Here is a 23757-nt window from a genome sequence, read left to right as displayed (position 1 = left end):
TCTCGAGTTAAGTGAACCCCCCAGAAAATCCAAGTGAGTCTAGCCGACTTCTGCTCCAGGTACAGTGGGATCTTCCCTCCACCGTCACCTTAGGAAGAATCCTAAAGATAATAGTCACTAAGGTCACCAACAACAACAAATATACTTGGGGGAACAGTCTACGATCCGATACGCACGCAAGGGCAGAGTAACAAGCTTAATCCCCTTGCCGGCTCCTTGACAATAATCCAAGGTTTACTGACAAGTGACCCCAGGCTCCTCGACAATGGTTAATCCGAGGTTTACCGTTTGTAGTACGTGCATGTCTGGCGTCCTTCCCAATGAAGGAGGATTGATCCCCTCACTGGTTCGGACACGATCTCGTGCTTCTCCTTTAAGAGGAGCTTTCCCAGAGCATAAATGTAACAATTGGATTTATCCTACCGCAAGATAAGCTACTTGTTTGTTTTTACTGTCTTGGAGAGTTAATTACTTTCCTACTCCAAGACACTAGCCTGAGCTATGTTGGTGTATCAGAGCCCTAGTAAATAAAAAGTTACTAAGTTAATTTTACTTTAAGCGTTATTTTTTATGGCTTTTCTTTAGGACAAAAGGTAGCGGAGATGAAACTTATGATGTGTAGACTCGACTCAAATCCACTAAAAGGATGCACCTAGGATGAAAAAACAATCTTTCCTTTTCAATGAATTCCCTAGCTAAGAGAGTTGGAGAATGCAAAATTTATAAAGACAACTTTCTTAGCAATGAAAATCAAAGAAAAAATCTCTTTATCTTTTCCAAAGCACACAACACAAGACCACTAATTATTTCACGAAAACTTCCTTTCTCTTTTCAAAGACTTCAAACACTACTAAAACAAACTTTCTTCAAAAGAGATTTTGTATTTTTCCTATTTTAACAAAGCATGTAAAACTACCTAACAAAAATCAATTTTAAGATCTATGAAAATCTAAGAGAAATTTATCTAAAAGCAAATCCAATGAGGTAAAAGCCTACAAAATATAATTCCAGGTTGTTTTACTCAGTTACAATTCAACCAAGGACTAATTCATGCAGAATCATAAATCAGTCAAAAAAATAAATAAAAAGCTCTTGTTTTTTCTCTTAAGAATGAAATTCACAGCTTAACAAACAAGCCTTCTCGAAATTCTGCAAAGAGACAACACAATGGTAGGTTTCTCAAACAAAGATGGATTTTACGAATGGTCTAACCCCTAAGAAGACTGAAGAGACCAGGGATATCCAAGGTTTCTACAACTTCTAAATCCAGAGTCACTACAAGACCAATACAAAAATCAAACCTAGGGCTAGAATTTCTATGAACTTCACTAAAACCCTTGATGCTAATGAAACAAGCCTAGATGAAAACTTCTGACAGGTAACCAGTGGATTTGGGCAGCAATAAATAAGCTATAAACAAGATCTAATAGGTAAAAAAGGAAAAAATTGAAATTTTCTAAACTTTTGACAGGGTACGCAGGCAACCCGTTTGCACAGGTGCGGCCCCGCTCTGTGTGCAAAGCAGAAGTGCGTACAGGTACGCACTGTGCTTAACTCAGAGGGTGCGTACTTCTCTCAAAAACAAGAAAAATAAAAAACTAACTCAATGCTAAGCTATTCTACCCAAATTCACAATCAATCAGTCAAAAACTAGAAATAAATCAACGTTTCTCAAATCAAAGTATCAATCAAAAGAGAAATCAATCAAATCCATGGATTCCCCAGTGGAGTCGCCATTTTGTCATGCGGAAAGAGTCAATTTTGCGGACAAAACCGACCTCCCTAGAAACTAAGGCTTTTCTAGTGACAAACAAAACAATCAAGCACTATCATGGGATAAGCTCCACTCTTCATGGGATAAGTTCCTCTTTCATTGGGATGCATGAACCATCTGGAGGTGCTCAATCCACGTCAAACCATCTTCTAGAATGCTCTAGAATCGACCGCAAGTAAGTTTTTTGAAGTAAAACTTGCGCCTTTTGACTTTTACAGGGGTACGCACCCACCCCTTTACAGACAGAGTGTACAAGTACGCAGGTATTATGTACTTGAGGTGCGTGCCCGCAGGTAAGAGTAAGAGAAAGTGCGGAACTAGAGTTATATTGATTTTTTAAAGGCTTTCTCTCTTTTTTGGTGTTTGACATGAGGAGCAGAGGTATAAGACTTGCCAAGGAGGACAGTATGGTTATTGATGGAGCCATACTAACTGCAAATAGTCATGGTGACAAATTTTAGTGTAACAGCTGTGATCTTTTGGATCCCCACTACCCCCGAAGCTAAAAATAGATGTAAAATTGCCTTGGAAAATGTTGTAATTTCATAGTCAATCTAGGTCGTTTGTTAGGCAGAGATCTGATGGTAGAAATTATGTTTAATTTAGGGTTTTTTCCCTAGAAGGAAAACCCTCGCTATATATGAGGGAACTGTATTGCGTCTATGTAGATTTGTATTCTGAGTGCAAAGGAGAGAGGATATTGTGTGAGAGCGAAGAGGGAATTACAATGGATCTACTGTAGGTTGTATCTCTTTAGTTTGGTGGATAATATAAAAGGAAGGACTAGCTGTTTCTCTGTGGACATAGCCCAAAATGGGTGAACCATGTATATCTCTGTCTCTCTTGTTTTATTTGTTTTCTGTGTTTACATTTCTGCAATATATTTTATGTGTTCCATTGCTTTGTAATATATATAATTTTCTAAGAGTTCCTTTTCATAAATATGTGATTTTTTGCAAAAGAAAATATGACAGTCCAACCAGTAGTCTGTAATGTTGACGTGGCATTGACTGGGCATGCCTACGTGGAAGGGTGATTGTGAATTGACTATTTTCCTCTGACGAATTAGGTGGTGCCAAGTGGCACAATTTCATTGGTTCTAATTTGGGTGATTTTCATTGGTGGGTTGGTGGCCAACCACAAGCTGCCATGTGGCCCAACCCAAGTCCTCTAGATGGAAACATGGAGGCCACCAAAAATATTGTTAAGAATCGAATGGACCGGGTGGTGGTCGAACACCAGACCTCTGTCCAACAAACATTTCCAACTATTGACATGCCACTTTGTTTCTTATTATATATTGACATATGGAATATATTTAAACATTAAGTTGTGCACCATTCGGAAAAGGGGCTAGCCCTGGGAAAATGCTACCCAACGAAATAGCGGGCAGAGTAGAGTGGGAGCCCGACCAGTGGGGATGGGTCATTTTCCTTAGCCTTGGGCATGTGGCTCCCCTGTGTGGCTTGTATTTTCGGAAATAAGGACGCATTGAGAATTTAATCGCTCCAACAAATTCACCCAGAATTTGGCGGAATTGATGCCTAGTTAGCGGAAATTGGGGAAAATTTGTAGGATGGTGCCAGATTTTGGGAAATTGTAGAGTGAATAGTGCAAGAGCTAGGGGAAGCCATAACGTGTTCAATTGTTTACCAATTCAGGAGTAGGAAGAAGCTAGACAAACATTTTTTGGCATTCTAGAGCCATTGGAGCAGGTTTCAGAGTGGTTTGAGAATTGTAAACTAATGTATTCACACTTTTGAGCATAATAGAGAGAGAGAAGCCATTGGAAGCTAGACTAAAGATACGTAGCCTAGGTGGGGTGAACTCCTTCATCATGTGCTGTTATGCTACTATTTTGGTGATGTTCTTGTCTATTGTCTGCTAATGTTTATTCATTTGTTTATGTTAATTTGTACATGAAATTTATATAAAAACACTAAAAAACTCATGATAAAACTTGCAATTAACCTCATGAATCCTTAAGAACGTTTACATATTCTGAAGAGGAATTTAGCATAGTAAAATAATTTCCCCATTCAGATCAAGTTTGGTATCAGAGCACTTGGTTTTCTTTATGCAAGGAGGATCTAATTATTTCCAAGTGAATGTGATGCTTACAAGGTTGAAGCTCAAGATAGGAGAATGAGAGTTGGTTGAAGGTCTTAAAGTTGGGTCAAGGAGAAGGAGAGAAAGTTTGCCACAATCTCCACCACCAGTTCTACCTCAAATTGTAGTTGAAGCTTCAACAAGCTTCTCACATGAAGGAGGGCCAACAAATATGTCAGAGGATGAGAAGGTTTTTAGGAAGGCTTTCTTTGACATGACAGAGATGGTGAAAGTCATCTATGAAGAGATGAATACAAGGCTACAGGGTGAAATCCCCTAGCCTCGAAAAGGAGAAGGTTCTTCAGGAGGAGGAGGTAATGGAAATGGAGGTAAACCTCCACCATCTCCACCATCATCTTCATATTCATCTTCACATGCATCTTCATCCTCTTCCACTAATAGAGCCCTTACTCATACTCATCAACATGCCTCAAAAGGAATTGGTAAAACACCCTTGTTAAAACTTGATATTAAATTTGAGCTGCCCATGTATAATGGTGAATTGAATGCAGAGAAGCTTGAAGATTGGGTTCGTTAGTTGAAGGTATATTACAGAATTCAAAACCTTCAAGATGATGACACAAAGATTTAGCTAGCTTCCTTGAGACTAGAGGGTGTAGCACTAATATGGTGGGAAGCCAAGACACAAGAAGAGATAAGAAAACATTGTAAGATCTCAATTTCTTGGTCTGATTTCATTGCTGTAATTAAAAGACAATTTTACCCTCTAGGATATATGTAGAAAGCCATCATGAATCAGTAAAAATTTGGATAACATAGAGGTCAAAATGTGTAGGATTACACCCAAGAATTTAAAAGAAGGTCTCTAATATTAGGCCTATATTTACAATCACAAGACACGTTACTGAAGTATATAGGGGGTTTACACAACTACCTAAGGCATACCATCCTTATGTTTAATACCACTAGTCTAGATGAGGTTTGTGTGCAAGCCACCCATCTAGAAGTAAGAGGGAAAAATAATCCAGAAGAGGGTAGAAAAAAGACATTTAAGTGTCAAGGAAAAGAAAAGTTTTTCAAAGGGAAAGGAAAGAAAAATGAATCCATTAAGAAGGAAGGAGAGAAAATAACATGCAAGCATTGTTCCAAGGAGGATCATGATGAAGGTCATTGTTGGAAGCTTCATCCTGAGATGAAACCAAAGAAATTCAAAAAAAGGGAATGCAAAAGAAAGTTGCAACCATGCAATAGGATTTGGGATCCGATTCGGGTGATGAAAATAAAATCACAACAAGGGGGATAAAAGGTAAGGACTCCATTACTAGAACTAGTACTTCAAATTTAAACAATGAAACTCCAAATGAAAAGAAGAGGACAAAAATTTTCTACATAAGGGTAATCTCAAAACATAGAAAAATTGATACTCTTTTTGATAGTGGCTCTCAAGCCAATCTCATCTCTGAAAACATTTTCAAGAGTTTTAACTTGCAAACCATTCCACATCATAAGCCATATCCATTAGGATGGGTATGTGACAATGCATAATTTCATGTAACTATAAAGTGTAGACTGAAATTTGCCATTACTGTAAATTTCATAGATGAAGTGGAGCTTGATGTTGTGCCATTGGATATATGTGGTATAGTTTTGGGCAGCCCATATCTCTATGACAAAAAATATATCTTCCATAGACATGAAAACAAATACCATTTGTTCAAAGATGGAGTAGAATACATTGTAAGAGCCCATAGTAAGAAACTAAATCTTTCACTTGTAAATGAGGGGCAGATGAAAAGACTAGCGAATTATAGTAAGAATTTTGTGCTTCTAATGATCAAACCCAAGAATGATATTGATAATGAAGCTTTTCAAGGTTGTGACTCAAGATTGAAATCTGAATTGGTTGATGTTGTTAACTGATATGATGAGATGTTTTAGGAACCGAAAGGATTGCATACCAAGAGAGGAATCCAACATGAAATACAGTTGCAACAAGATTGTACTCTTCCTAACATGGGCATGTATAGGCTGTCAACGATGGAAAGTGAAGAAATTAAAAAGAAAATTCAAGAGTTGTTGGATAAAGGGATCACCAATCCAAGTTATTCTCCATGTGGGCCACCTATTGTTTTGGTTCCAAAGAAGGATGGAACATGGCGCATGTGTGTGGAATTCCGTGAATTGAACAAGATTACGGTAAAGAATCGTTACCCATTGACTAGAATAGATGATTTACTTGATCAATTGAAAGATTAAAATTATTTTACTAAGTTGGACTGAAGGAGTGGCTACCATCAAATTATAATTGTTGAAGGAGACATTTGGAAGACAACATTAAAGACAAAACAAGGCTTTTTTGAATGGCAAGTTATGCCTTTAGGTTTATGTAATGTTCCTGCTACCTTCATGTGTGTGATGAATGATGTGTTGAGGCCATTTCTTGACGCGTTTGTTATAGTCTACATAGATGACATCTTAATATTTAGTAAATCTCGTGATGAACATGTCATGCATGTGAGAACAGTACTTGACGTCTTAAAGAAAGAACAATTGTATTTAAAGATGTCAAAGTGTGAGTTTGGAAAAATTTCTTTAGTTTACTTGGGTCATATTGTTGGAGTTGAGTTGAAAATAGATCCATCCAAGGTTGATGTCATTTTAAATTGGCCATAGCCAAATATAGTTCGGAGGTAAGAAGTTTTTTGGGAGCATGTTGGGATAGGGTCCCTGGGGTAATTTTGGTCAAGTTTTGGTAAATTTTGTAATATTTTTTTTAACAAATGTAAAGTCTCCATGAAATGTGGAAGTAGAGAATGAAGCTAGTATGAGTTAAAGGGGCTTTAGTACCTTAGGTGGGTAAGTGATAGAGTGGTTTTGAGACCCGCCCATGGTCCGTGGACCATGGTACTATAAAGAAAATGCTATATATAGATGAGTCATAGCAAGTCTAGAAAATTAAATTTTTGTGAAGAATTGTTGTAAGGGCGAGGTGCTAAGGAAGGAAAGGTTTGTTTCCTATACTTAGAAGAAAGGGGAAGGCTCCTGTAGCTGAGTGTGCAAATACCTTGGTAAGTCCATAGGCTGAGTGTGCAGACCCCTGTAGCTGAGTGCGTAGGAAAAAGAAGTCTGTATCTATATGATTATACTTAATAGAGACTGTTTTGAGCCAATTCAGATGCATCTGTGCCTTGTTTATTACTTATGTAAAGTTTACGTATCTTCGCTTTGTGTTATGATTTATACAAATTAATGCTTATTTACTGCGTGAAACAAGTAGATCTGTAATATTTATGCATGATAAGTATAATTAGGAACCTTCATGAATATCTGGAAGTTATTTAAAGAGAATTACAGTAATTATAAGTTTGGAAGGGTTAGAGGTGCACGAAGGAAGATCTAAGCCATAAGGACTACATGAACCCATCACACAGGCCTCTGGATGCAAAAACCTGGTTGTCTCATCTCCAAATACTACTTCGAGTGAGACTATAGCTCACGCTATGGAGGTTGTTGCCAAAAGGGCCAACAACTAAGGTTTTTTTGGTTAGCATGGATTATGCTAAAGTTAGGTTAGGCCCCTTCAAGCAAACAAATGGTTCCGTTGTCGGGACTGGGATCTGTCCGAGGAATGTGTGATGTCGAATAAGTGGTTCCCTACTAAGAAAAAAATGAAAAGTGGATCGATTGGAAGTTGCACGCATTTGCAGCCTAGGAGAACAAAAACCCACAGTTATCCAAGGAACAGTGGCTAAATAGATACCTGTACATAAACAATACTGAAGGCTTCTTCTCTTTCTTTCCTTGCGAACTACATGAGTGGATGTCTAGATTAGCCGATAGCCAAGGTACGTGGAGACTTGACAGCCCTATAGTGTGGACCCCAGAACTGGTGAATGCTTGGAAGCTTCAGAAATTAACACCGCGTGGGCTGTTGATGACTGGATTGATCGTATCTTAGGAGGATTCATCACTGAGCTCACAATCAATACTAGCATCAGCTATAGCAAAGCAGAGTGCAAATTCTTCAAGGGACTAAGAGGTAAGTACATAAAAAATTTGAAAACCTGGATTAAGATGTTGTTGTGTGAGAAACAGGTTATGCCATTACATTGATGTTTGGTATTATGCAAAGCAGAAAACCCCTCAGAAGGAATAAAGAATCAGGCTCCGAATACAATCTATTTTTAGGATATTCTATTAGTGACAACAAAGGAAATATTCTAAGAACACTGTGAAGTACGCTACAGATAGTAAGCCAAGGTATCCCAAGGATACCCCATCCATCCACTCCACCACCACCTCCACCTCTACCGCATACACCTACACTTCCACCTCCACCTCCACCTCCACATCAACCATTCAACATGGAGAACACAATGAAGATGTTGATATTTAAAGGGGTAGGAAGTGAAGACCCTGAATAATTTTGATTTGTCATGGATGTTGTATGGACAACACAACAGATTACAAATGATAATATGATGAAAGCGTCATTCATCATAGTGCTGCATGACAGAGAATTGGCTTGGTACATCAAGTTCTATATAGATAGACTTGGAGTGACGATGGCAGAGACTCAACAGGCTCTAAAAAATGAATTTAAAAATCCCAAGTCTCAGGTGCAATCTATAAATGAGTTTAAGGAAATACAACATAGGGTAAATGAGTCCTCATGGGATTTCGATCAAAGGCTAAAATGGCTGATATGACAGGCTAATATGAAGATCACAGATGATTAACACAAAGACTAGTACATTGCTTCGTTGTTTCCTCATCTAACATTACCATTATCACAGTAGAAGATAGGAACGCAAGAAGAGGCTATGGAGATTGAGATGAGGTTGGAATCCTCGCCAGTGTAGGATACAAATATTGGAGTACAACATATTCTGTCGCAGCTAGAAAGCTTGCACATGGAGTTGCAAAGCTTGAAGACAGGAAATGAAGCTCAGCCTCTGGTGCATGGAGAAGTTTCATGCATAAAATGTAAAGATAAGGGACATGATAAGGATCACTGCCCTATTTATCAAAATTATTTGATTGGAGGAGGTCCTATACCATTGAAGCCGAAGAACATTGCAGGACCAAGCGCAGGATAGCCTTATGGTGTGCTATCTGCTAGATAGCTGGGAAGCACGCAACTGATTATTGTCACCTCTTGCAAAATTTTTGCAGACTTTGGAAAATATGTTTTGTTCCTTCTGTAAGTCAGTTGGACATGATGAGCGAAACTGTTGAAGCTACAAATTAATGATGAGCGAACCTGTACACATTAAATGCAGAAAGAAAATCAACCTCCGGATTAGGGCACAGGTGCAGTGAGTGGAGGATTTTAGGGTCATGGAAGAGGAATAGGAGGAGGGGATGGAAGAGGTCGCAGACAAGTTATTTGCTACAACTGTGGAGGAGTTGGACATTTTGTGTGCGACTTTCCAAACCTGACAGATCCTTCCCTTCAGTATTGTAGACAGCTTGACCATGTGATTGATGATTTCCTCGTGCTAATAGCCAAGATGCAAGAGAAAAAGACCCAGGCCCCAAGAAAAATATACAAATGATGAGGGTAGAGCTTCGCGAAGAGGATGATAGCATTAATATCGTGACACGAAGTGGTATTTCCAAATGAGAAGATAAAGGAAAGTAGCTTGAGACAGAAGGTTGGGTGAGCAAGGCTACTGAAAAAGAAGCTGGATTTGATCTTGATAGGGCTAAAGAAACTTTCATGGAATCCAAGAAGAACTTTGCTGAGGCTTCTATGTCAGGGAGTCAGGAAAAACTGGTTGGAAACAATGAAGAACATGACATGGATCCCTTGCTATTGGCTATTTTTTTGAAAACTTGTATGAAGCTATTGCAGGATAGGAAGGCAGTAGAAGGGCTCCAGGAGCTAATTGATAACTATACGTGTAAAATCAAGACTCCTCCTCAACAATGCACTATGTGTTGAAAATGAAACAAGATGATGGAGCTTAGTGAAAAGGAGTCGCCTTCACTAAGTGGGCCCGCAGGCTATTTTTGGCACAAAGTCTATTTTTAGACATATGGATCATGGTCTATGAGTTGCAGGATGGTATTTATGGATGATTGGTCAGGTTGGTAAAAATAGATGGAACTCTATTTTTATACATGTGGGTGGAGTCTATTTTTAGACTGCCAGTCTAAAAATAGAACAGTCGAATATTATTAGCTCTTAATAATATTTGGACTATAAACATTATCTTATCCTCTTGCAACACTTCAGTTCGATCTACAGATGTGGCACATGCAACTTCCAGCTTTTCCTATGGGTTAGTTGAGCTATTGCATGATGGACTTCAGTTAGAACTCAAGTGATTGAGTTTGGTGGAGTTGATTGAGGAGTTGTGTTCAGTTTGACTTAGTTGAACTAGTTGTATTTAGTCTAACTGCCAAATACACTAGTGATGAGTGATGTGAATTAATTATTAATTAATTCACTAATTATTAACTCATAAATCAACTAAAGAATACATCAGTTAACTTAGTGCATGGACAGTTTAGTGGAGACAAGTGTTGGAGGTAGGTGAAAGGGTGAGACTACTATCATTGTGACTATAGCCATGCATGAGATTTGCACAATCATTGATTGAGATTGCCAATGAGGATTGTGTAGTACAAGCCAAGGGAATTCGAATTTGGATCAGATTAATTCTCAACTTGGATTGCGCAGTAGAGGCAGGCAAACAATGGAGGAGATTTGAACCTGTGACTTGTTCAGATCTGAGCTAGTTTGTGTGTAGCAGGTGGAGATAGTACTGAGTACTTGTGAGGAGTATTGTACTATGTATTGTTACATGTTCTCTATCATTATAATATACAAATAGTTGGCGGTTTTCAGCTGGATGCTTTCCTCATTACATACTGTGTTGATATGTGTGATTGATGTTTCAATGTGCGCATGCGATTGTTTTTGATTCCGCAAATTGATGATCAATGTAGAAGAGTTTATGTATTATGCATGCATTACGAAAATAGTGTATAATCAGGATAATCTCTATGAATAAGTGTTATATTATTCAAAATTTCTACATGGTATCAGAGCTAGCTGATTTGTAGAAAATGCTTCTACATGGTATTAGAGCGAAGTTGATCATTAGGTCTATTATTCAGAAAGTGATTACATTTTATTTCTTCAGGCAGAGTCTGTAATCGGGCCAGGTAGCCTCTGGATTCATCCTTCTTTTGGAAGGTGAGATATCCAGTAAATTCCCATACAGTCAATCTCTATACAAGAAATACTTTGTTCTCACGAATTTTAGATTAGAAGTGGTTGAGTTTTGAGCTGGTGGAATTCGAATTTGCAGCAGTGTTTTCTTGGTGTCGAAGTTGAAATGTCTTTCAATGGAGTGTGATTGGACTATGCCCTTGAAGGCAACTCGAATTATATTGCATGGAAAGACAGGATGGAGGTGGTGTTAGATGACAATGGGTTGAAGGAGTTCATAGAGGCTGAGGTCCCAAAGCCTACTAATGCTGCTCATGTTGAGGCTTGGCAAAAGAAGATAGAAAAGTGTCGAAGGATTCTGTTGGAGGGCGTGAAGGATCACATTGTATCTAGCCTGCATGGAAAGGCTTCTCCATACTTGATGTGGAAAGTATTGACAAATTTATTCCAAAGCAAGAGCGACCAGAGGAAGTTGGCACTCAAGGATAAACTCAGAAACATTAAGTGTGAGAAAGGAGACAATATGCCCAAGTATCTCATGAAGTTCACCCAATGCCGGGATGAGCTGGGAAGTGTGGGGGTGATTGTCGATGATGAGGACTTGGTGAGCTTGGCTCTCCTTGGTCTTCTGAAGAGTTGGAATTCCTATTAAGACTATGTCAATGGTCGAGAGAAATTGCCAGGATGGGAGAGACTTTGGTCTAATCTTGTGCAAGAGGAGATCAGGCAGAATACCAGGGACGGATCTTCATCAAAGGCATCTGATGAAGAAAATTGCGCTTTGGCTACCAAAGCAAAGAAGTGGAAGAACAAGAAAGCTTCTCATTCTAATGCGAAAGTCAAGAAGCAGGACATGTCCAAGGTGAAGTGCTTTCACTGTCACCAGCACAGACATTATGCCACAAATTGTCTGCAGAAGAAGAAAAATAAGCAAGCTGCTAGATCTGCAGCGGGAGAGGCCTTAGCCTCGCAGTTTGAGCTAGATTTTTCGCTGATCGCATGCTTGGTATCAAGTGTGATGGGATCGGTATGGTTCTTGGATAGTGGTGTGTATTTTCACATGACAGGAGATCAAGATTTGTTTTCTGCTCTGGATGAGAAAGATCTTGGAGTGCACATCGAGATGGGTGATGATCGTAGATACAGTGTGACCGCTATCGGTACCATTTCCTTTGAGAGGGAGTCTGGTAAACCCTTCGTATTGAAGGAAGTGATGCATGTTCCAGGATTGAAGAAGAATCTTATCTCTGTGGTGATGTTAGAAGGCAAGGGATATGATGTTGTCTTTAGCGAGGGAAAGGCTTTCCTGCGCAGTAAGACAACTGGAGAAACCCAGAAGATAGGGGTTCGGGTCAAGAACCTTTATCAATTGCATGTAGATGGCTACGTAGCAATCGTATGCAAGGAAAAAGGATTGGTGAGACGGGATGATGGCGAGTTGTGGCACCGAAGATTGGGCCACCTTCACCATGGATCCTTGAAGATACTGCAATAGGTTTCTACCGGGCTTCCTAAAGGCACTCTTGCGTAGTTAGATCAGTGCAAGGGGTGTACTTTGGGAAAATTTGTGAAAGAAACCTTTCACGAGAAGGATAGTCGCGCCACGATGATCCTTGAGAGAATTCACATAGACGTGTGTGGAACTTTCTCAGTAGCTTCGACAACAAAGCATAAGTACTATGTGATCTTTGTTGATGATTTCTCTCGAAAGTGCTGGATATTCTTCATGCAAAAAAAGAGCGAGACATGCTCAAAGTTCTGTGAGTTCAAAGCACTAGTCGAGAAGGAATCGGGGAAGAAGGTGAAGGCTCTTAGGAGCAACAATGGTGGTGAATTCATCTCTGGCGAGTTTAAGGACTTCTACAGCGTAGAAGGGATTCGAAGAGAGCTCATAGCTCCCCATAACCCACAACAGAACGGGGTTGCTGGGTGGAAGAACAGAATGATTGTGGGTGCTGCACGGGTGATGTTGCATGATCAGGGCCTACCCCTTCACTTGTGGGCAGAGGCATGCGATACTGCAGTATATGTGCAGAATCATTGTCCTCACAAGATACTTGGCATGACTACACCCGAGGAGGCTTATTCTAGTGAGAGGCCTGATATTTCCCATTTGAGGATTTTTGGTTGTCCTGTTTACATGCATGTGACGAAGGATGCCAGGAGGAAGCTAGAGCTAACCGCAGAGGTTGGAATATTTGTGGGGTACACTGATATGCACCACAACTATCATGTGTATTTTCCAGATAGTCGCAAGACTGTTGTGCGAGGGGATATCAAATTTCAGGAGGAGAAAGCCATGAAGTGTTCGCTTGAGAGGGAGCCACACTTGCATGCAGATGAGGAGCTATTAGTTCCTAAGGATGAGCTTCAATATGTGGATCAGCCACAAGATGAAGTTCATGAAGTGGAAGAGACCACTCATGCAACGCCAACCATCAGAGGGCGAAAGCGCACTACAGAAGCTGAGCAACTGGCTCAAGATGTAGAGAAGGTTGTAGGACCACCTATAGCACAACGCAGATAGAGACAGTCACTTGATCGGTACACTAGATACATGGCTCTTGTGAGCAAATGTGTCGTGACTGAGCCATCCTCTTTCGAGGAAGCTGTGGAGGATCCTGCATGGGTAGATGCCATGATGGAAGAGTATGATTCGATTGTCAGAAACAGTGCATGGGAGATTGTCCAAAGACTGGAGGGTAAGTTGCTGATCATTGTACTTTATGTAGATGATTTGATTTTGACGGGAGCTGAGCTGTTGATACTTTCATGCAAGGAGGATCTTGCTAGAGAGTTTTAGATGAAGGACTTGGGCCTCCTTCATTATTTCCTGGGTTTGGAAATTTGGCAGCGCAGTGATGGACTATTTGTTTCTCAGTGTAAGTATGCCCGGGAGATACTAGAGAAGTTCCTATTGATACTCCTCTTCCTGGAGGTTGGAGGAAGGAGGATGCTACTTCAGCGGAGGTAGTGGATGCCACTATTTATCAACAGCTGTGGGGTCGCTTATGTATCTGGTCAATACATGACCCGATATATGCTATGCTATTAACCAGCTTTCACAAGCTATGGTTAAGCCAACCAAGCTCTTCTGGAAGGCAGGCAAGCATGTATTGCATTATCTCAAAGGCACATCGGGATATGGATTTTGGTACAGACAGGAGGATGAGGTGAAGCTATGTAGCTTCACGAATGTAGATTGGGCAGGGAGCCCAATGGACAGAAAGAGCACATCTAGAGGTATCTTCAGTATCGGGTCGACAACAGTTTCTTGGTACAGCAGGAAGCAGAGATTTGTGGCACTTAGTTCAGCAGAGGACGAGTATATGGCAGCAAGTTTGGTTGCATGCGAGGCTATATGGATGAGGAAGATCCTGGTCGGGTTGTTCGGGTCACACTTGGAGCCTACTGTGATTTATTGTGATAACCAGAGTTGCATTAAAATCTCGGCTAATCCAGTATTTCATGATAGATCCAAGCACATCGACATCAGGTACCATCATATCAGAGATTGTGTGCAGCAAAGAATCATGTTACTTTCATACATTCCCATGGAGGATCAGGATGCTGATATCTTGACGAAGGCGCTCACCAAGAGAAAATTCGAATACCACATAGGCAGGATAGGGATTGCAGATAATCCATATCTTGTTGAGATGGAGTGTTGAAAATGCAACAAGTTGATGGAGCTTAGTGAAAAGGAGTCACCTTCACTAAGTGGGCCCACAGGCTATTTTTGGCGCAAATTCTATTTTTAGACATATGGATCATGGTCTATGACTTGCAAGATGCTATTTATGGATGATTGGTGATGTTGGTAAAAATAGATGGACCTCTATTTTTAGACATATTGGTGGAGTCTATTTTTAGAATTCCATTCTAAAAATAGAACATTTGAATATTATTAGCTCTTAATAATATTTAGACTATAAACATTATCTTATCCTCTTGCAAGACTTCAGTTCGAGCTACGGATGTGGCACATGCAACTGCTAGAAGGAAATATGATTTTCCTATGGATTAGTTGAGCTATTGCATGATGGACTTCAGTTAGAACTCAAGTGATTGAGTTTGGTGGAGTTGATGGAGTTGTGTTCAGTTTGACTTAGTTGAACTAGTTATATTTAGTCTAACTGCCAAATACACTAGTGATGAGTGATGTGAATTAATTATTAATTAATTCACTAATTATTAACTCATAAATCAACTAAAGAATACATCAGTTAACTCAGTGCATAGACAGTTCAGTGGAGACAAGTGTTGGAGGTGGGTGAAAGGGTGAGACTACTATCAGTTGTGACTATAGTTGTGCATGAGATTTTCACAATCATTGATTGAGATTGCCAATGAGGATTGCGGAGTACAAGCCAAGGGAATTTGAACTTGGATCAGATTAATTCTCAACTTGGATTGTGTAGTAGAGGTAGGCAAACAATGGAGGAGATTTGAACCTGTGACTTGTTCAGATCTGAGCTAGTTTTTGTGTAGCAGGTGGAGATAGTACTGATTACTTGTGAGGAGTATTGTACTATGTATTGTTACATGTTCTCTATTATTATAATATACAGATAGTTGGGGGTTTTCAGCTGGATGCTTTCCCCATTACATACTGTGTTGATATGTGTGATTGATGTTTCAATGTGTGCATGCGATTGTTTTTGATTCCGCAAATTGATGATAAATGTAGAGGAGGTTATGTATTATTCATGCATTCCACAAATAGTGTATAATTAGGATAATCTCTGTGAATAAGTGTTATATTATTCAAAATTTCTACACTATGAGGAAACTGGGTAAACATAAGAAGCAGATAGGGTGTGAAATGAGGATGACCACGCAGATTGGAGAATATGAAATGGATCAAGTCATCCTAGATTTTTGATATGATGTGAACGTACTGCCTAAGAAAACATGGGAAAGGATGGGGAGGCCTATGCTACAATGGCCTCCTATACAACTACTCATGGCTAATCAATAGAAGATCATTCCTATGGAGCGCTTGTACAGGGTAACAACAAAGATTGAGGGAGAATGTTTTTTGGCTGACTTTGAAGTAATTGAAATAGTGGATGACAAAAATCCTTACCTTGGACTATTGGGAATTAATTGGACCTTCAACATGGATGATGTTTGAAGAAGTGAAGGATGGGGTGAAGGTGCTGTGAGTTATTGTACCACTGGATCCTATGGAGGGAGTGCACTACACTGAACCAGTCTGTGACTATGAAGAAGAAGATGATTTGGATCAAATATACAAGATCACTGCACGCAATGAAGATTAGATCAATCCCATTGCAAATGATTGAATTACATGGGATAAAGAGAGCTCATGTACCTCGGATTCATATGAAGAACTTGAGCATTGGCAGAATAGGTTGCATGAAGTTTCAATGCCACACTGCAATATGATGACAAAATCACTTCGGTGTGTATCCACGAAGTTAAGAAATCTTCCTCATTATGATGTCTTAGATGATGTTAGTCTGTTTCTAGATAAGTTTGAAGGGAGGTGCCAGAGGAACATTGATTCTATGCTCTTGATCTAGCACTATGCGCTACGTCTGCTTATTGGTGGAGCACACATAAGGATAGATTCCCTGACTAGAAGGATTACAAGTGAATGATGAAGCTAAGGTTTTGATATGCTAAGTTTTGGAGTAAAAGCAAATGATGAAGTTGAGGTTTGGATGGAATAAATATTGTAGAGAGGAGCCTCAACCAGAATGGGTACATATCTTTCGTCATAGCCTAGATACTATTATGATGAACTAGTACTTGGAAACGGAGCCATGCCATGGGACGACTGAGTGGGACATCCTGAGGGAAATATTTTTGTTAAATTTCAGTTTTGAGGATGGATTTGCATGAATTGATGAAGCGCTCAAGGAAACCGAGGCTGCAATTTGCAGGATGCTAGAGGAGCTGATAGAATGGGTTCAACTGGAATGGAATACACATCTACGCCATGCACTAGAATGCTACAATGTGACAACAGAAGAAGAAGAGGATCCACGAAATATAAAAATTCCAAATATTGAGGGACATCGTGAGGTTCAAGGACCCAAATATGTGAGCCTTGATACAATAAAATCTATGAAAACCAGGCAAGTAAACATGGGAACCGACACACGGCCTAAGTTTGCAAAGATAGGTGATTATTGGGATGAATATACAGTTGATAAAGTTGTGGAGCTACTGCGCGAGTATCAAGACTTGATTCCTACCAAGTTTTCGGATCTGAAGTGCATTGTCAGAGATCTAAGTGTAATGAAGATAACTCTAAAGCCTGATGTGAAGCCCGTAAAATAGAGACCCTACCGTCTAAATCCCAAGTATAAGGAGAAAGTGCGCAAGGAGTTAGATAAAATGCTAGAGGCTGGAATCATTGAGCCAGTGGAAGAGTCTGATTGGGTAATCCCTATGGTTGTTCAGGAAAGAAGCAACAAGATGAAATCCGAATATGTGTAGATGTGTTAAATCTCAATGATGCATGCGTTCATGACCCATTTCCAACGCCATTTACACATGAAGTTTTGGAGAATGTTGGAGGGTAGGAAGCCTATTCATTCACTGGTGGGTTTTCAAGGTACCATCAAATTAAGATCGCACCAGAGGATTATAGCAAGACCACCTTTGCAATGGAGTGGGGATGCTTTCATTACACAGTAATGCCATTTGGGTTGAAGAATGTTCCTGCGATCTTTTCAAGGGTCGTAATTGCATCTTTTAAAGAGTTCATCTATAATTTCTTAGAATTTTATTTTGATGACTGGACTGTGTTTGGATTGGTAAACTGCCATGTTGCAATTCTGTGATTTATGTTGGATACTTCTCGCAGATACCAAATTTCCCTGAATTTGAAGAAATGTATTTTTTTTGTGCCTTATGGGATCTTTCTAGGTGGCCCATGTAGTGTGTAAACAAGGATTAATGGTAGACCTTGCGAAGATAATTGTTATTGTCAATTTAGAAGCTCCAAAGAATGTAAAGCAGCTACGCGCAACTGAGTATTTGACAAGATGGGTGGAAGCACAACTAGTCAAAGAATGTAGCATTGCTACAACTACGAAGTTCCAGTTTGAGTATGTCTTGACTCGGTTTGGATGTATTAAGATACTAATGAGTAATAGGGGTACACATTTCTCAAATGAAACAATTGTCGCAATGGTTGAAGAATTCTAGGTTTATCATCAGAAGAGTACACCCTATCAAATTCAAGCTAACTGTATGGTGGAAGCATTCAATAAAATCGTGGAGAACACGTTGACAAAGGTCTACAACATGCAAAGGAAGGATTGGGATGTATTCATATCAGCAGTCTTATGGGCATATAGGACGGCAGGTAAAAAGTTGACAAGCCAAACTCCGTTTAGGTTGGTTTATGGGATAGAGGCTGTGATGCCCATGGAGTATATTGTGTCGAGTCTACAAATTGCAACATTGACTGATATGGAAGAGCATGAGACTATGGAGGAGCACCTCGTGCAGTTGCTGGAACTTGAAGAAGACTGGTTTTTAACACGATTTCACCAATAGGTGAAAAAGGAGCCTGAGAAGGCTTGGCATGATCGACATATTAAGTTGTGCACCTTTCAGATGAGCGATTTGGTCCTACTTTATGATAGAAAATTCACGAAGTTCCCTAGGAAGTTTCAAATGCATTAATTGGGACCTTATGTAGTCAAAGAAATTATAGATGGTAGTGCAGTTCAGCTCGCGAATATGAATGAGGAATTATTTCTGGGTAGAGTTAATGGAAGTCACTTGAAGTTATATAAAGGGGACCCTGCCCCTGTGCAATGACTATATGATGGTGACGTCTTAGTACTCCAGACCGCTACAAGGAAGTACGGGACTATAAACTACACTGCCCAAGAAATGGAAAAACGAAGTAAGGGGGTTGTGAGATGGAAGCAAGAAGTGCACTAGGACGAGCTGTGGAAGGAGGGATGTGCCATGGAGGTTGGTGTCGTGCAGCAAAGTCAAAAAATAGCCGTTGGGTGTACTGTAGATGATTGGATGGTGAAATTTCTATTAAAAGGAACGGTTAGGCTACATTTATGGTGAAAATATTTGGTAATCTACTGCCAAAGATGAATTTATGGTAGATATTTGGAGGGAACAGTCGGATTTGAAATTGAAATCACCTGTAAATATTGCATGCTTCCCTACATTAGAACACTTTTCTCTCTGAAAATCGCTTGTGAGCTTTCGTGCATTATGTAGGTTTTAACCCTGTACAAAAATTACCTGCATACGAATTCTAAAACATAGAAAACAAAGAATGCGAAAGCATAACACATAAAACACATATACACAGAGATTTCCCCCTGGATCCCAAAACCAGGACTACCAGCTTGATTTTTCATTATTTTCCTTTCAATGTTACAATACATATTTATACATGCCGAAGCATCCAATATCATGGACCGAAAACCATCATGTCCAATACCATGGACTGAAAAGCATCACGTCCAAAAACATGTGCAAAAAACATGCACAAAACCATAGATGGGTCCACCCATCCTAACATAGGGTCCAAAACCAAAACTTTTCGAGGCACTACCTGGACCCCATAAAGTGGGGTTACGAGTACAGCTCAAACCCCCTGTGACCCCCCCGCTACACAAGCGGTGCAACGAAGTGGGGCTCCGCCCCCCCTCTAACCCCCCAGTTAACTATGTGGGCTAGTCGTGGAAAGAATATAACACAACCCAACATTCTCCCACTTGTTGTTTTCTTTCCATAGGGGCCACAAGAGAGCTTAGTCATTTTTCCAACCCTAAAATGGCCATTGTCTCTCTACACTAAGAGAACTTCTCAGACCTCACATATTTTGTAAATGCATCTAGAGTATTCTTCAAAGTGTCCACCTTTACCAGCAACACCTTTTTGTCTTCTATGATATCCCTCACAAAGTGATACTGAACATCGATGTGCTTTGTCTTTGAATGCTATGTGGGGTTCTTTGCCAAGAAAATTACACTTTGGCTATCACAGTCTATCCTTATAGTTCCTTGTACTAACCCCATACTTGAACACAATCTCTGCAACCAAACTGCTTCCTTACTTGCATGAGTGGCTGCCATGTATTCTTCCTCTGTAGTTGATAGTGCCACTACAGATTGTTTCTTACTCATCTAACTAACTGCACCTCCAAATAGGTTAAACACATACCCACTTGTAGATCTTCTCTGATCTAGATCTCCAGCCTAGTCTGCATCAACAAAGGCACGAATATCCAACATTTTGTCCAATCTTGATCTTCCTTGGTAGCACAAACCATAATCACTAAAGCCATGCAAATACCTAAAAACCCACTTCACTGCTGTCTAGTGCTCCTTCCTTGGTTTTGACATAAACTTGCTTAATACTCCCACTGCATGTGCAATGTTTGGTCTAGTACAGACCATTGCATACATCAGGCTACTGACTGCACTTGCATATGGAACACGGGACATGTCCTCTTCCTATTGTGTCTTGGGACACTGTTCAACAAATAACCTCACACCTATAGGAATAAGAACCTTCACCGGTTTACTATCCTACATATTAAACCTCTGCAGTATTGTCTCGACACACTTCCTCTGGTTTAACCAGAGATTCCTCTTTGCCCGATCTCTTTTAATTTCCATGCCCAAAATATAGTTTGCAGCACCAAGATCTTTCATGTCGGATTTGGAGGACAATTGGGTCTTCAAATCCTAGATAATTTCGTTGTAATTTCAAATGAGCAACATATCATCCACATACAAGACTAGATAAATAACATGGTCACCAATTGATTTAAAATACACACAGTGATCTACTTTTCTTTTGGTGAAGCCAAGTCCCAGTATAAATGTATCAAATTTCTAATACCACATCCTTGGTGACTGTTTTAACCCATACAGAGACTTCTTTAACTTTCAAACTAGTTCTTTCTTACCCTTCACTGCAAAGCCTTCAGGTTGCTTCATGTAGATTTCCTCTTCCAGATCCCCATGAAGAAATGCTATCTTCACATCCATCTGTTGTACCTAAAAATCAAAAGCAACAACAACAGATAAAAGTAATCTAATAGAAGTTACCTTGGCAACAAGAGAAAAAATATCACCAAAATCAATTCCCGACACCTAGGAATAACCTTTTGATACCAACCGAGCTTTGTATTTCTCCACTTTTCCTTCTGCATTTGTCTTCTTTTTGAACACCCATTTGCTACCAATGGGTTTCCTTCTAGCCGACAACTCCACCAAATCCCAAGCCTCATTTTTGTGCAAAGATGCCATTTCATCAACCATGGCCTCTTTCCAGAGTTTTCCATCCTCTAAATCCACTGCTTCCTTCACAGTTCTTGGATCATCATTAGTGACAGACAAAGAAAAAATTGAATAGAAAGCAGATGGACTATAGCTTTCTGGTTGCCTTATTTCTTGAACTGATCTTTTCACAGCCGAAGTTTGTGGCTCTTCATCTTTTGATTCCTCCTCTACTGTAAAGTCTAATTCTTCCTCCTTTAGCTCAAACTCTATCTTCTCAGGTTCCTTTGGTTGGACTTCATGTTTAATAACATCTTTCACCTCTCTGAACACCACATCTTGGCTGTACACAACCTTCCTTGTTACTGGGTTCCAAAGATTATAACCCTTTAAACCATCCTTATACCTAATCAGATTTACTATCCAACTTGGTTCGTTTCTCCTTTGGAACATGTACATATGCATCACATCCAAATACCCTCAGACGTGAAAGAGAGGGTTTCTTACCAGTCCATACCTCTTGTGGAGTCTTATCCTCCAACACTCATGAAGGTGACATATTGACCAGGTAACATGCAATATCCACCACCTCTGCCCAGAACTCCAATCCTAACCCGACACCATTGAGCATGCTTCTTACCCTTTCCATCAACGCCTTATTCATTCTTTCTGCAACTCCATTTTGCTGAGGTGTATATGGAGTAGTCTTCTATCGTGCTATACGACACTTCTTACAGAATTCTTCAAATTCCTTGCTGCAAAACTCTCCACCATTATTTGTCCTCAGCGCCTTTATCTTCTTCTCTGTTTGATTTTCCACGCGAGCCTTAAATTCTTTAAACCTATCAAGGGATTCAGATTTCTTCTTAAGGAAATATATCCATGTATTCCCTGAGAAGTAATTTATAAATGATACATAGTACACAGACTTAGCCAGTGATGGAACTTTCACAGGTCCAAGCACATCACTGTGCAGAAGCTCTAATATCTGTTTCGCCCTCTTACCACCAGAGGGGAAACTCACCCGATTATGATTCCGATATACACAATTTTCGTAGAAATCAAAATCCAGAGAGCTATTACCCATACCTTCTACCATACCTTCACCATGAAGTATTCGAAGGCCCTTCTCTCCAATATGTCCAAGCCTTTGATGCCACAACATGGTCTTCTCGCCAGAGACCAGTAGATTTTCTGCTCCACTTTCAGGAACCATAGAACTGTTGCACCCATCAATAACAATGCTACCTTGTAGCTTGTACAGAGTTCTAATCTGAACTCCCCGCATCAATACCAGTGCTCCCCGAACCATTTTGCCGGTATCCTTTTCAAACACTATTTTTACACCTGCATCATCCAACTTGCTTACAGAAATCATATTTCTGGCTAATTCAAGAATATGCAAAACACCTGAAAGTGTTCTAACCCTTCCACCTTGCAACTTCAACTTTAATTTTTTGCGACCAACAATTCTAGACTTCCTATCATCCCCTAAGAAGACATCACCACCATCGTATTTCTCATACTCGCAGAACCACTCTCTATGGGGAGTGAAGTGAAAGGATGCACCTGAGTCAATCAACCATGCCTCATGATCTACATGTGTACTTGAAGAAGCAAGGTACACATCCCCACCTTCATCTGAAGTGGTTTTCACCTCTGCAGAAGGAGCATCATTAGATCCCTTTCCTTTGTCAGGAGTTTTAGATTTGCAGTCCCTTTTGTAGTGCCCTTCTTTCCGCATTTCCAGCACACCACCTTTACAGTTTTTCCTGGAGATTTAGATTTCCCTATAGATTTAGATCTCCCACTCAATGACTTATTTTGTTTCTGTTCTAGGACTATCCTCATACAGAAAAGACATCACCATTCTAGATCTCCATATTTTTCCATCTCATCTCCTCCATCAGGAAGGATGAGACTATTTCATCAAACTGCAAGGAAGTTGCATTGCTACCTATTGCAATAACCAGACTATCCCATGAATCTTATTGAAAATGAGATTAACTCAGACAAATATATAAAGCACACTTGAAAACCAGACACAAAATATTGGCGGAAAAAGGCTTCAGCCTCATGGCTTCCGTAGGTATTCTCTCTCATTTTCATTCATTAAAATAATTGAATATAGTGTTACAAATAAATAGATGACAGATAGTGTTCTCAAGATAGTGCGTGCTGTCATAGACACTTTTGGTTGAGATAATTTCTCCTTTGGTTGAGATAATTTCTCACCAAACACACACCAATATAGGAGTTACCTAATCTAACTCCTATCTTAGAGGAACAACCCAAGAGTTAGGCACAAATTCCTAACTTGGAATATTTAATTTATTTATTTATATTTTAATTTATTATTATTTTGTGAGAGAGGCTAACATTCCCCCCTCAATGATAAATCCAAAATAAAAATGAGGAACCATCTTCCAAGTTCTCATGCTGATCCTCAAAAACATTGCCTGAAAAAACCACCAAAACTAGATGCT

The sequence above is a fragment of the Pinus tabuliformis genome, chromosome 5_1, assembly GCF_031772625.1.
Source record: "Pinus tabuliformis cultivar Carrire ecotype Pingquan chromosome 5_1, CPIR1, whole genome shotgun sequence".
NCBI lineage: Eukaryota > Viridiplantae > Streptophyta > Pinopsida > Pinales > Pinaceae > Pinus > Pinus tabuliformis.
This window is presented reverse-complemented; position numbering follows the sequence as displayed.